This window comes from Lethenteron reissneri, chromosome 20 (assembly GCF_015708825.2).
Source record: "Lethenteron reissneri isolate LAM-NWPU_2019-01 chromosome 20, ASM1570882v1, whole genome shotgun sequence".
Taxonomy (NCBI): Eukaryota; Metazoa; Chordata; class Hyperoartia; order Petromyzontiformes; family Petromyzontidae; genus Lethenteron; species Lethenteron reissneri.
Window position 1 is genome coordinate 14,355,891 of NC_083798.1, and position 12,446 is coordinate 14,368,336.

General features: G+C 48.5%; 1 long non-coding RNA gene across 2 annotated transcripts in view; it reads left to right on the top strand.

The window, feature by feature from the left end:
- LOC133344826 (uncharacterized) overlaps window positions 1-9,776 on the top strand; it is a 52,362-nt gene extending 42,586 nt beyond the window's left edge. Inside the window, exons 3-5 of one of the 2 annotated variants that reach the window (XR_009755376.1) lie at window positions 361-459; window positions 652-788; window positions 9,359-9,776. This is a non-coding gene — a long non-coding RNA (uncharacterized LOC133344826). The remainder of the gene's footprint in view (window positions 1-360; window positions 460-651; window positions 789-9,358) is intronic. The other variant, XR_009755377.1, reaches the window with a different exon arrangement.
- Window positions 9,777-12,446: the final 2,670 nt, after the last annotated feature.

Sequence of the window (12,446 nt, forward strand, 5' to 3'; positions counted from 1 at the left end):
ATTTTACACCACTGAGATAAAATGATCAAAATTGTAAAGTGTGCTATAACGAAAGAGTCATGTCCCGAAACGTCGAATACGATACATTGATTTTATTGACGAATGTAAATTTGTATTGTCATTGTTTGTGCGTGTGCACCACTGCCAAAGGCAGCGCCATCACCAACCATAATTTGTTTGAATTCTAAAGCGAGTCTTGTGCTAGGGAGGAGGAGATTGATGGTTCGTTTTGTTCTCGCGAGATCTCGCGCGTTTTCAACTTTACACGAGATCTCGCGTAGCTGATGGAGCGTTTTTGTATTGAAGTTCAGTCGTGGTCTCCTCACCGTTTGACCCCAATAGCTCCATTGTACATCTCAGCAGACAATGCTGCAGCTGGGATCTTCCCCCCCATTTGCGAGAGGCGGCCACGTGACGGAACAGGCGGCGTCTTATAAAAGGATCGAGTCATGGGACCCGGTATGGCGAGTGAGGAGAAGCATCCACCCACTCACTCACGCACTCCTCATGCACTCACTCACGCGGTTCACGTGGTTCACGCAGAACGTACTTACATGCATACACACACTCGCATTTAAAATCACACACTGCATTCATACTCTCTCATTGGCACATTCTCGCAAAGACAAAGATCCCCTCCCCCCCATACAGACTTTGCAGACTTTTGAGGGCAAGTACCGTTCGCGATTCACCTATGAAGTCCGGCACGGCACACCAGGCGATGGGTGACCAGCACCACGCCCGGCCGCCTTTGTCTCCCTTGTGGCGATGTTTTCACATCGCACCAGGTATGAGTGATGAGTGGTGTTTACACATAACTTTTTTAGGCTAAGTCGACCTAGGGGACGCCCAAGACCGGTTCAGATAATCGTCACTGGTGTTGGCCGTGAGCGGGAATCGAACTCGGGTCGCCGCGGGTTCGTAGCGCAACGCGCTAACCGGCACGCCACCGCTCCCCACACATACATACATACAGATATACACACACGCACTCACTCATACACTCACATTGGCACACTCTTTCACGCACACATTCACACTCACGCTACCAATATGGTATGCAGTACGTAAACAGATGCATGTGGCGCATACACATACTCGCATTAAAAATCACGTACGACGTGAACACACATGATGCACACACTCATGCACTCACCTGCACGCTCACACACAAACGTTCACACTCACTGTTAATATGCTGCATGCATACGCAGCGCGCCTGACCCGGCAATCATTCACGTTCACGTGCCCACATTCACACACACACGCATTCACACACACACGCATTCACACACACACACGCATACAGATATCCCCCCGATAGACATGCAGACAAATATCCACACTCGCGTTCACATTCACACACTCGGACACAAATACATAATTCCCCTATATCACGAATACAGTCAGATTCACACTCATATTCACACACTCACAGAGTTGATGTGGGGACATACATAACTACACACACTACATATGACACACACACAGTATATATGACAAACACACTACATATGACACACACACATGTGCTTTCTCAGGCGACTGTGTGCGGCTCCCTGCTATTCGTGTATCATCGTAGTTTTCATAACAGCGCAGTACGCAACATCGCCACTCATGCAGCAGCATCGGCATTGGAGTCTCGCCTATGCGGTGGCTGCGCTCCTCCTGCAATGGCGGGGGTCACGAAACACACGGGGAGGCGCTGTGACACGGGAACGACAACAACAGGCCGCTTTGAAAAAAAACAAAGACAAATGTCCCCCGTATAGCCTTAACGGACTTTTGGGGCAAGTGCTGTCAGCGAGCGCTAATGAAGGAGCCGCACCGGCACACGAAGCGGTGGGTGACCAACACCACGCCGGCCGCCTTTGTCTCCCCCATGGCGGTGTTTACACACCGCACCAGGTACTCATTTCAGACTGAGTCGACCTAGGGGAGGACCGGTTCAGATAATGGGCACTGGTGTTGGCCGTGAGCTGGAATCAAACTCGGGTCGCCAGGTTCGTAGCGTAGCACTCTAACCGCTACACCACCGCTCCCCCCATATACAACACACAGTCATACACAGTACACATACAATTCAACTAAGCCCCCCTCTAGAATTATCCCTGGACCCCCCCCCCCCCCCGCGATGATGGAATGGACCCCCGTACCGGCACCTCCGACCCTGGAGAGGGGGGCTCACGAGGCCGCTGGGCGCAATGATTCGTAAGTATACCACGCCGCAACAAGTGAGCTTCCCGCATGAGTATCGGTTCGACAATGCCTATGCAGTTCTGATCTCGCGTATGGCAGCAATATTTGCAGGATCTGAATGGCAACGTCGAGGTCGCTGTGTGTCTGTATGGGTCGCTATGCATCTCTACGTATCTCTATGTATCGCTATGTATTTTTATTGCGTATGGCAGCAATATGTTCGGTAGCTAAATGCCAATGTCGAAGTCTGACCGTGGGGAGGTGTAAGGAAGTGCGTGAAATGGAGTAGGGTCAGATGAGAGGGGAGAGGTAGGAGAGTGCGTGGAGGGGAGTAGAGTGAGGTGAGATGGGAGAGGTAGGAGAGTGCGTGGAGGGGAGTGGAGTGAGATGAGAGGGGAGAGGTAGGTGAGTGCGTGGAGGGGAGTGGAGTGAGATGAGAGGGGAGAGGTATGAGAGTGCGTGGAGGGGAGTGGAGTGAGATGAGAGGGGAGAGGTAGGAGAGTGTGTGGAGGGGAGTAGAGTGAGATGAGAGGGGAGAGGTAGGAGAGTGCGTGGAGGGGAGTAGAGTGAGGTGAGATGGGAGAGGTAGGAGAGTGCGTGGAGGGGAGTGGAGTGAGATGAGAGGGGAGAGGTAGGTGAGTGCGTGGAGGGGAGTAGAGTAAGATGAGAGGGAAGAGGTAGGAGAGTGCGTGGAGGGGAGTAGAGTGAGATGAGAGAGGAGAGGTAGGAGAGTGCGTGGAGGGGAGTGGAGTGAGATGAGAGGGGAGAGGGAGGCTGGGGCGAGTCCATGAAGATTCTTGAAGACGGTGAGTCCGATATTGAAACTGATCCGGTTCAGGGTTATGCTTGTATGTATGTTGAACTTCTTTCGCACCGTACGTAGCCAACCGTGCTAATATAAGGTGCGGGGGAAGGACAACAAACTAAACACAACAAGCAGTTCTTAGAACATAGTGAGATGTACAAAATCACGCTGCAGATAAACTCGTTTATTGTGTTTTAGACGCTATATTAATTTAAATATAGTTTTGCTATTACACTCGAACTGCGTGCTACAGCGCCGTCACTTTGAAAGGGCAGTGGCTATGGAAGATATATTTTTATTGTTTTTAGCAATGAGAAATATAACTGTGATTAATAGTGGAGCCGACTGAGTTGTTTGGTAAGTTGCCGTGGCTTTGCGGACACGCTTATCGCACCCACGTGTCATCGGCTGGGGACATCGAGCAGACGGAAGGAAGCGATGGCGGTGTGTGGTGACGTCAACGGCCGTCGCTTGTGATGACCTCTTTGACCTGTCATAGGATAAGTTCAATGATGCTAGGGGGCTGCTCAGCGTTGAAAAACGATCACAACCTTTAGTCAGATATCGCACGGTGCACGTACAGGCGACGCGCCAGTGTCGATCCACTGCTAGGTGAGAGAGCCCCCCACCTCGTCAACGCCGTGTGGGGGTCGTGGTGGTTAATTGACCATACTTCACCACGCTGGTCAGTGCGGGTTGTTGGTGTGGGCGCGCGGGGAGGCGTGGGGGCGGGGGGGTCATAGTCGTAGGAATATTAGAATTACAAACAATGAGCGTGTCCGTTACTGCCCTCTACTGTCGAAAAATGTAGCGCACCTATAGCACCTGGTATGCATGGGGAGACCGGCAGCCCACGACGGGGTCGTTTGGGCGCTTTGGAAAAAAGAAAACCTCGGAAAAATTTGTAGCACCTTGTTCGAGAGCCACGGTTACGTGTACGTCTTGGGGAACGTTATTCGATTGTTGTTATTGTCGTCATTGTTGTTATTGTTGACCACGAACGGTGACCGAATTGGCCAAGTGTTCATTCACATGGCAGTACAATGGTGGGCAGGACGTCAGCGGCGTCGTATCTTTGGTTATCAGGAAAAGTAGCCCCTTCCCACCTCCCCGCCAATGCTCAATGCAAGGGTCATGCACGCATCCTGAAATAAACAGAACCATGACCACAACAACAAAAAAACACCCAGAAATAATCCCCGTATAGCCTCTGACACACTCTAGGGGGGAAGTGCTGCTCGCACCTATGAAGACCGGCACGGCACGTGGGGGGGGAGTGGGTGGCGACAACTACGCCCGGCCACCTTTGTCTCCCCCAGTGGCGATGTTTACTACACACCGCGCGAGGTACTCATTTGAGGCCGAGTCTACTTAGGGGCGGCCCAGGACTGGTCATTGTTAACCAGAAGTCATCGGCTGCGAGCGTCCGGTGCGGCGTATCCACACCGACCATTGTTTTTAAGTTTTGAAACATGTCAATTTAATTATTGTTTTCAATACTACATCTATATTTGTTTGTCTCTTAACTGTGATTCTTGAGATGTGGTGTTGTTAGTTTGAATGTTATGAGAGAAACACTTGGTCTGTGCTCTCCATTTGCCTGGGTGAAGAATGGGCTCCGGTGTTTTATTTTGTTCCCAATCCTGGCCCAGTTGGCTCAGCAACTTCATAAACAACCACACAGACAACTGTATATGAAGTCAACTATAAACGACGTATTTTGTTTATTGTACGATGTTAGGCCCACTGAGCTATGGAGCTATTTTTTCAGAGAAGGGGCCTTGGCCACGAATGATATTGCAACGTGGTGGCTTGTGTTACGTGGCTCGCGAGGCTTGGGTAGATTGTACCGGGCCCCTCCGTTCCAACCTTACCGACACCCGCACTGACCAGCGTAGTGAAGTATGGTCAAACAACCGACACTGCCAATGGACGGGGAGGGTAGGGTGGAGGGTGGATTATGGGAGTCATCCAGCAGTGGGTAGATAAAGGGTTGCAAATGACAGTAATATACATGATATGCGTATACTGTCCAATGCATGTGTGGACTTTTCGTAGTTCATGTACAATCATGAATAAACACAGGGCACGTATTGAACATCACTCGGGAGTTTATTTAGACCCGTAAATTACATGTTTACGAACGTAGGGCTGCTTTATTTCAGTAGGGTACGGACATTCTGGGACGCAATCTTGGTCACGTTTTAGTTGTATTCTGCACACACAACCAGCACAGTCACCTGCGAATTACGAGACGCTGCGGAAAGAAAGACGCTCGCCCCGCCTTCCGCAAGCTCTTGCAGGGTGCCCGATAACGTTTTACAATTGTGGTCACAAGCACACCCACCGAGATATAAGAACGCACCGCCAAAGTTTGCTTTAAGATACAGGGTTAAAAAAGGTGCATCTTATAAGCGGGACAATAGGTATTGTTTTGTCATGCAAGCACCCAATGCAGAAGACCCCCTGGTAGTTGACCGTTTCCTCAAGGTGTATTTGTGGCACGTCCTCTCCGGGGTTGCCAGTTCCGAGGGCTAAACGTGGGCACTGCACGTGATTTATCACCACCATCACGCAAAGCTGAATGGGGCTCAAAATAACTCACACACACACAAACACCTTGTGAAAGACGCAACGCAGAAGATCCCTGGGGTTTTGATCTTCCCCGAAGCTCATGGTCCACCCTGAACCGCATCCGCACAAACCACGGCAGTAGATGCGGCATCCTTGATGCACGAACGGACCGTTTCAAGCTCTCCCGTGTGCGACGATTGTCTGGGCTTGACCACCTGAATGAGGCATCGTAGTCGTGGCTCTGCATCTACATCCAGGCGTACGAAAGAGGAATAAGAAGATTCAAGCAGCAGCTGTCTTCATCTTCGGTGCAGACAGCAGCCCGATGGAGTCGGTTTACCTTGCATTGTGTCCCACGCGTGTGCGCGCGCCTGCCCGTCTCCCTCAAATGATCTCAAACAATATGTAGGCCCGCAACGAAGGACAACCACTGCGGAGACGGAGCGATGAGACGAGAACGTGGGAGCAGGAGCGTCATTTCATTGAGCCATCGCAGGACGGTGGCGAATTGGCGACGGGGTAGGGTTTGCCCTTCATCCAGCAGTGAATAGATCACGGCTCACGAAAATGAATAATGATGATGACGAATATTCTTAGGTTTTTTCGGTAAAGTCACGTAGGTAAAAAATTAAAATTTATAAAAGTAAAATAAAAAAAATACAAATCAAATAAAAATCACGACGTTTCAGAGACAACACAAGCTTCCGTCTTCAGGTGGAACCGTCACAGCACGATAGCTGTATCACTTGATCAAATGATACAGCTATCACTTGATCAAGTGATACAGCTGTGACGGTTCCACCTGAAGACGGAAGCTTGTGTTGCCTCCGAAACGTCGTGATTTTATTTAATTTTTATTTTACTTTTATCAATTTTAATTTTTTACCTACGTGACTTTACCGAAAAAAGCTAAGAATATGAATCCTTGCAGTCGCGAAAGCTTCAAATCTAGAAATGATGACGAATCCCTAATCAGGCAGAATTGTACAAGGGTTAGCAAATGTCAACTTTTAACTCGTAAAAAAAGTTATTGCTCTACGGTGAAGTCACGGAGCCGAGGAATGAATCGACTCGCTGATTGAAACCGATTCACACGCTTGTAGTACGCACATCGAATCGTGTTTTGTAGGAATCGATTGTGTCTGATACTTACGTGTTTATAGATCGCACATGTTAAGGTGCAGCCCTGCAATTTCGTTCCCACGTCACTGACGACGCTAGGGGTCTCCACTGGAGGGATGTCGAGAGAGAGAGAGACCTTCAAAGAGCGCTAAGTTGGTGGCGTTCTTTCTTACAACTGCCGCGCCAGGAGTTGAACCAGAGACATGTCGATTGCAATTCCTGAGTGCGCTACCCGTTACACCACAGCATCATCCCTTAATCTAACCTATATACTGCGTATAACATCGGTAGTGTTATGTTCGCAACATTACAGATGCTATGTATACGCGTACAGGGCGGTCTAAAAATCACAACACATAGGGTTATTTAATTTATTTTAACATTTTTAAAAAATGTAATCGTTTATTTTTCAAGTTGATATTTTATTTGTTATTATTATTTATTTTTCTTCTTATCCCAGTGGAGGTCATATCAAACCCGTCGTTAACAAAACTCGACCATGAAGAACCGAGAACGAAGTGAGACGAAACATAATTGATGAATGTTCAAAGATGACACCCCTAATCTTGACACCTTTATCAGAATCAGAATCTTTATTTAGACTGGAGGAATCCGGTGAGCTATGAAGCTTCTTATTCACCTCTGTCCAGTATGAGCGGGTCACGCCTGTAACCTTCCAAAAAAAATCCTAAATGAATTTCAAAAGAGAATTCATGCATCATGCATGAATGTTAATAAAAGTCAGATTGAATTTTGAAGAAAAGAAAACAATAACCCTACGTGAAATAGACTAACTCTAATGTGTCCTGTATGACTACAGATCACTCGCTGCATTTCGACTCACAGCGCAATGCGTCCTTTAGATTCGCGAGTTAAAATATGCTTTAGATACGAGTTAAAAGTTTACATTTGCTAGCCATTGTACAATTCTGCCTGATGAGGGATTCGTCATCATCATTCATTTTCGTAAGCCGTGGTCTATATCCACTGCCGCACCGAAATAATCGGTTTCTGGAATTTAAATCGTTAGCTCAGAATCGACACAACTTCTAGAATCGTGGATTTTACTAACATCGCTCAATCACTGTCACCCGTTGGGGGCGGGGGGGGCGGGGGGGTTGTTATTTATTTATTTTGATAGCCGCTTCCTCGACAGGGGCTGCTGTTACTGTTGCCGCTACTGCCGCTGTGACGTCGCCGCATCTCGACAAACCTCATTCACTTCGCGCGCCCTTGCCAGGCTCCCGTGTGAAACGGAACCATCGAGTCTCCCTCTCTCTCTCTTGCCCTCGTGGATAAAAACAAACAACCCGAAGACTAAAACAACAACAACAACATTTAAAATTTCAGCGACAAATAAGTAATGCAGTAGATAGCGCGTATGTATGTTGCACTGTTGAACGGGAAGGAAAACAAACTAACACACGCAAAAATCAGTTCGAAAGAAAACATTTTCATATTCTTAGGTTTTTTTCGGTAAAGTCACGTAGGTGAAAATTTTAAATTAATAAAATACAAATAAATATAAAACACGACGTTAATTTGTGTTGACTCCGAAACGTCGTGATTTTTATTTTATTTTTTATTTTACTTTTATTAATTTTAATTTTTTTCCTACGTGACTTTACCGAAAAAAACCTAAGAATATGAATCCTTGCAGTCACGAAAGCTTCAAATCTAAAATTATTTTTCAATCTCTATTTAAAAGTGCACAGCTCCCAGTGGCTTCTTAATATCGGAAGGAAGAGCGTTCCAGACGGCCCCATAAGCGCATCTGAAAGCGCGGTGACCACCGGTGTTTGTTCGATGGCCAGCAGGCAAAAAATGACGAGCAGTTAAAAGGCGGCAGCAAAAAATATGTACGTTGAACTTCTTTCGCACCGTACGTGACCAACCGTGTTCATCGGAAGTGCGCATGCGCACTTGATGCCATCGTCGTCGTGACCAGGCATGCTCAGTCCACTGCTGGATTAAGTCCCACCCCCCCCCACCCCCCATCCTCCTCTCCTCCACGCCGCTGCCATCTGTCAGTAACAAGTATGGCATTTGTTGTTGTCGTTCGTCCCACACGTGTAAACAGCATGAGTGTATGTGGGCATCCTCTAGGTCGACTCAGCATTAAATGAGTGCCTGGTGCGTGAGTATCAGCACGAGGGAGACAAAGGCGGCCGGGCGTGGTATTGGCCACCCACCCCTTCGTGTACCGTGCCGGCCTTCATAGGTGCTCGCTCACAGCACTTGCCCCAACAGTCTGTTAAGACTACACGGGGGATCTTTGTATTTGCTGTGCGTGTGTAGTCGTGCACGAATATGCTAAGTGGGGAGCGGTAATGCAGTGATCTGCGCACTGCGCTTTGAACCGAGTTCGATTCCCGCTCACTGCCAACATCGGTGACAAATATCTGCACCGATCCCGGGCCTCCCCTAGCTCCACTCAGCCTTAAACGAGTACCTGTTGCGGTGTGTAATACACATTAGCACTGGGAAGACAAAGGCGGTCGGGTGTGGTGATATCGAAACCACCGCTTTCGTGTGACGTGCCGGCCATAATAGGTGCTCGCTAACAGCTCTTGCCCCAAACGGTCGAGGTGCTCTCCGGGGGGTCGTTGTCGATGTGTTGTTCTGTGTGTACGTCTGTGTGTCTCACTGTTGTCACAGCCTCGTGGTTGAATCCGGTGCACGGCAATGCGAATGGCGACATTAAGTATCGAGCTCACGTGGTGTTCCGCGCTGTCACTCTGTCGGGCAAGGCTCTCCGCGAAGGCAAAGCCTCTGCTGTCTCAGACCGAGTGCGCAGGAGTTTCACAGATGGAGTGGCAACACGCGCCGTGTGTGTGCGCGCGTGTAATCCCAATGGAATCATATTGCTGGGTAGTTTTTTTTAGAATGTGGCAAAACTAAACAATGTTGGATCATGACGCCGGACACACAACGGCCTCCTCACGTCCAACGACGCGTGGCGATCTTAAACGTTCGCGGTAATGCGGGTGAACACAACATGCAAACATAAATTTCGATTTAAAGCTTTCGTGACTGCAGGGATTCATCTTCTTGGTTCTTTCGGTAAAGTCACGTAGAAGGGAAGTAATAAAATAATAAAAATAAAACATAATAAAATATTATTGATAAAAACATAATAACATATTATTATGTTTTATTTTTATTATTTTATTACTTCCCTTCTACGTGACTTTACCGAAAGAACCAAGAAGAACATGCAAGCAGTAAACCAGGGCGGACGGCCGGAGTCAAACCGCGAACTTCTGCAACAACAACAACAACAAAAAATAATCGACGACCGCGCCACCGCTGGTGCAACGCCACCGCCGTAATGTGTCAGGCTACAATGAATGGGCACCTTGTTAACTTGATACAAACAAAGTGTGGCAAAGAGAGTGCGGACACATCTAGCGCAGCTCGAATGGACGACGGTCCGGTTGCACGAGGCCGTGCGCGAACGGAGACCAATGAAAGGATGAGGCCAGGTCCGAGAGGACGACCACCGTGGAGAGATGGATCGACATGATCGAGGCCTCTCTTCGCGCTGGAGCGAGATGGATCGCGCAGGCATCGAAAGCACACCGTGATGGATAGGCGACCACGTGGGGAGGTCTTCATCCAGCAGTGAATAACAACACGGCCGCCCAGGGGTGGCGTGGGGGGCGGTGGGGATGGCACAACGCGGTGGTTACTGCGGTCAAATTGACACCCGGAGTGCGACGGAAATTCACACAAGATGCGATCTTGATTGAGAAGTAAGTTAACTCGCGCATGCCACGTGTTCTCGCGGACGCTAATCGTAGACCCGCATCGCCCAATGAGTCAAATCGCCCCGGATGCGCCACCAAATCTTTGTCGAAGCATCGTACGCTCAGCGGGATTTGCGCCTGGTTTGTGCTTCGATGGGCCACCACCACCACGCCTAGCACGCACACAATGGGTGCTGTAGAGTGCGCGGCGGCTACGTAGTGGTGGGCAGCAGACGGCAATGCAGTTGCGCAGGACTTTTAGGCTTTCGCGCCGATGCTCAGCGCCTTCACCAACCAACCCGTATCGAACAGCGTGGTGAAGTATGGTCGCATAGACCCACACACGCCGATGGGCGGGGGGGGCGTAACAGTAGATTCACAAAGGTGCTGTACACGTCTAAAGTAGATATCGCACGCCTGTGGGGCTTTCTTTCATGTTCGGCGGACCCGACGTGACTTTTTGTGACAAACAGCTGCGACGTAGCATCATGGCATGGCCAAAGTGACAACAACGCGTTGTCACTTTGGCCGGGTGCAGAGGCAGCTTGGCGGTTTGACAAATCGTAGCTCAGTGAGATGTTTTGTTCAATTCGTATTATTAAACCGGACTGTTTCGTTTTTATTTCTGAAATATTTAATCCGTTTTCTCCTATCATCCAACTATTCTCACTCGGGTTCGGCCTTTCTTGTCTCTCGCTGCTCTTAATATGAATAGAGGAATAGAGTGTATAGAGTACAGCACAGGCAGCATAGGCAGCCAATGTAAAAAAAAAACTCTCAACAATTTATAAAGTGGTGATGATGATGATGCTGTGCAGCCCCTTTGTGAAGGTATTGCTCCATGAAGACCTCTCCGCGCCGTGCAAGTCACATGGGGCGGGCGGGAGGGGGGTATTTGACCATACTTCACCACGCTGGTCAGTGCGACTTAGTAAAGGCTCGGGTATGAAGTTGGGGCGTGGGGAAGGGGAGAGGGTTTCACCTTTCTCCAGGATGAGTTCCAGACACCAATTCACAGCTGATGTTATCCGTGGCCGGTGAATCGAATTGCCAGTTTATAGACTCCTGCTAAACCACTGTGCCATCATCACGGCACCTATACGGTACTTGTGATGATCTATTGCGCTCGTATTTACGACGCTCGTGACGTTTAACCAAGCATTGTGTGGGTGGTCAGAAGCGTCGTTAAACGAGGCACTATCTGGCCAGTTAATGTCTAACCCGATGTTAGTTTATCCTTTTCTACAACACCCATTTGTCATTCGTCTTTTGCCCACTTACCCCCGAAGCGTCTGCACCGGGTTTATTATGAACTAACGATGCAATAGAATACACGAGACTTCCTCTCTGTCTCTTCCAAATATGCAAATGATAGATAAGTGAAACAATAATTATTCGTTCATACTGTATGCTATTAATTGACATGTTTTCATTTCCATTATATCAATGAACACGTGTTGTATTATTCTTAGATGTCGAAGTATTTGATTAACGCAGGGAATACATGGTCGTGAAAGTGGATCACGTAATTACACAACAAATACGTGTTTAGGCCACTACGTACATGGTACATGAAGACTCGCTTCTCACGTGCACACGTATGTGTTGTGTAATTATGCGATCCACTTTCACGACCATGTATTCCCTGCGTTAATCAAATACTTAGACGTGTGTGCAACACTGCGTAGCACGGTGCAAATATGTGTAGGGCGACATCCGAACGGGTCCTGGGCCAACCTGCACTCCTGACCAGCGTGGTGAAGTATGGTCAAACAACAATCCCTCCGTGAATGTAAGGCGTGAACGACGAAGCCTTCATCCGGCAGTGGCATTGACAAAGGGGGCTGTTCATTGTTGTGATTGTACTAAGATGTGCACGCGTTACGTGAAGTTGACGTTTCGGCCAATGTCTTGTGTAACGTAAAATAGTCATGACACTTTTATCACGGTTTGAATTACTTTCGTAATAAAGGCTATGAAGCAAACTATAGCAATCG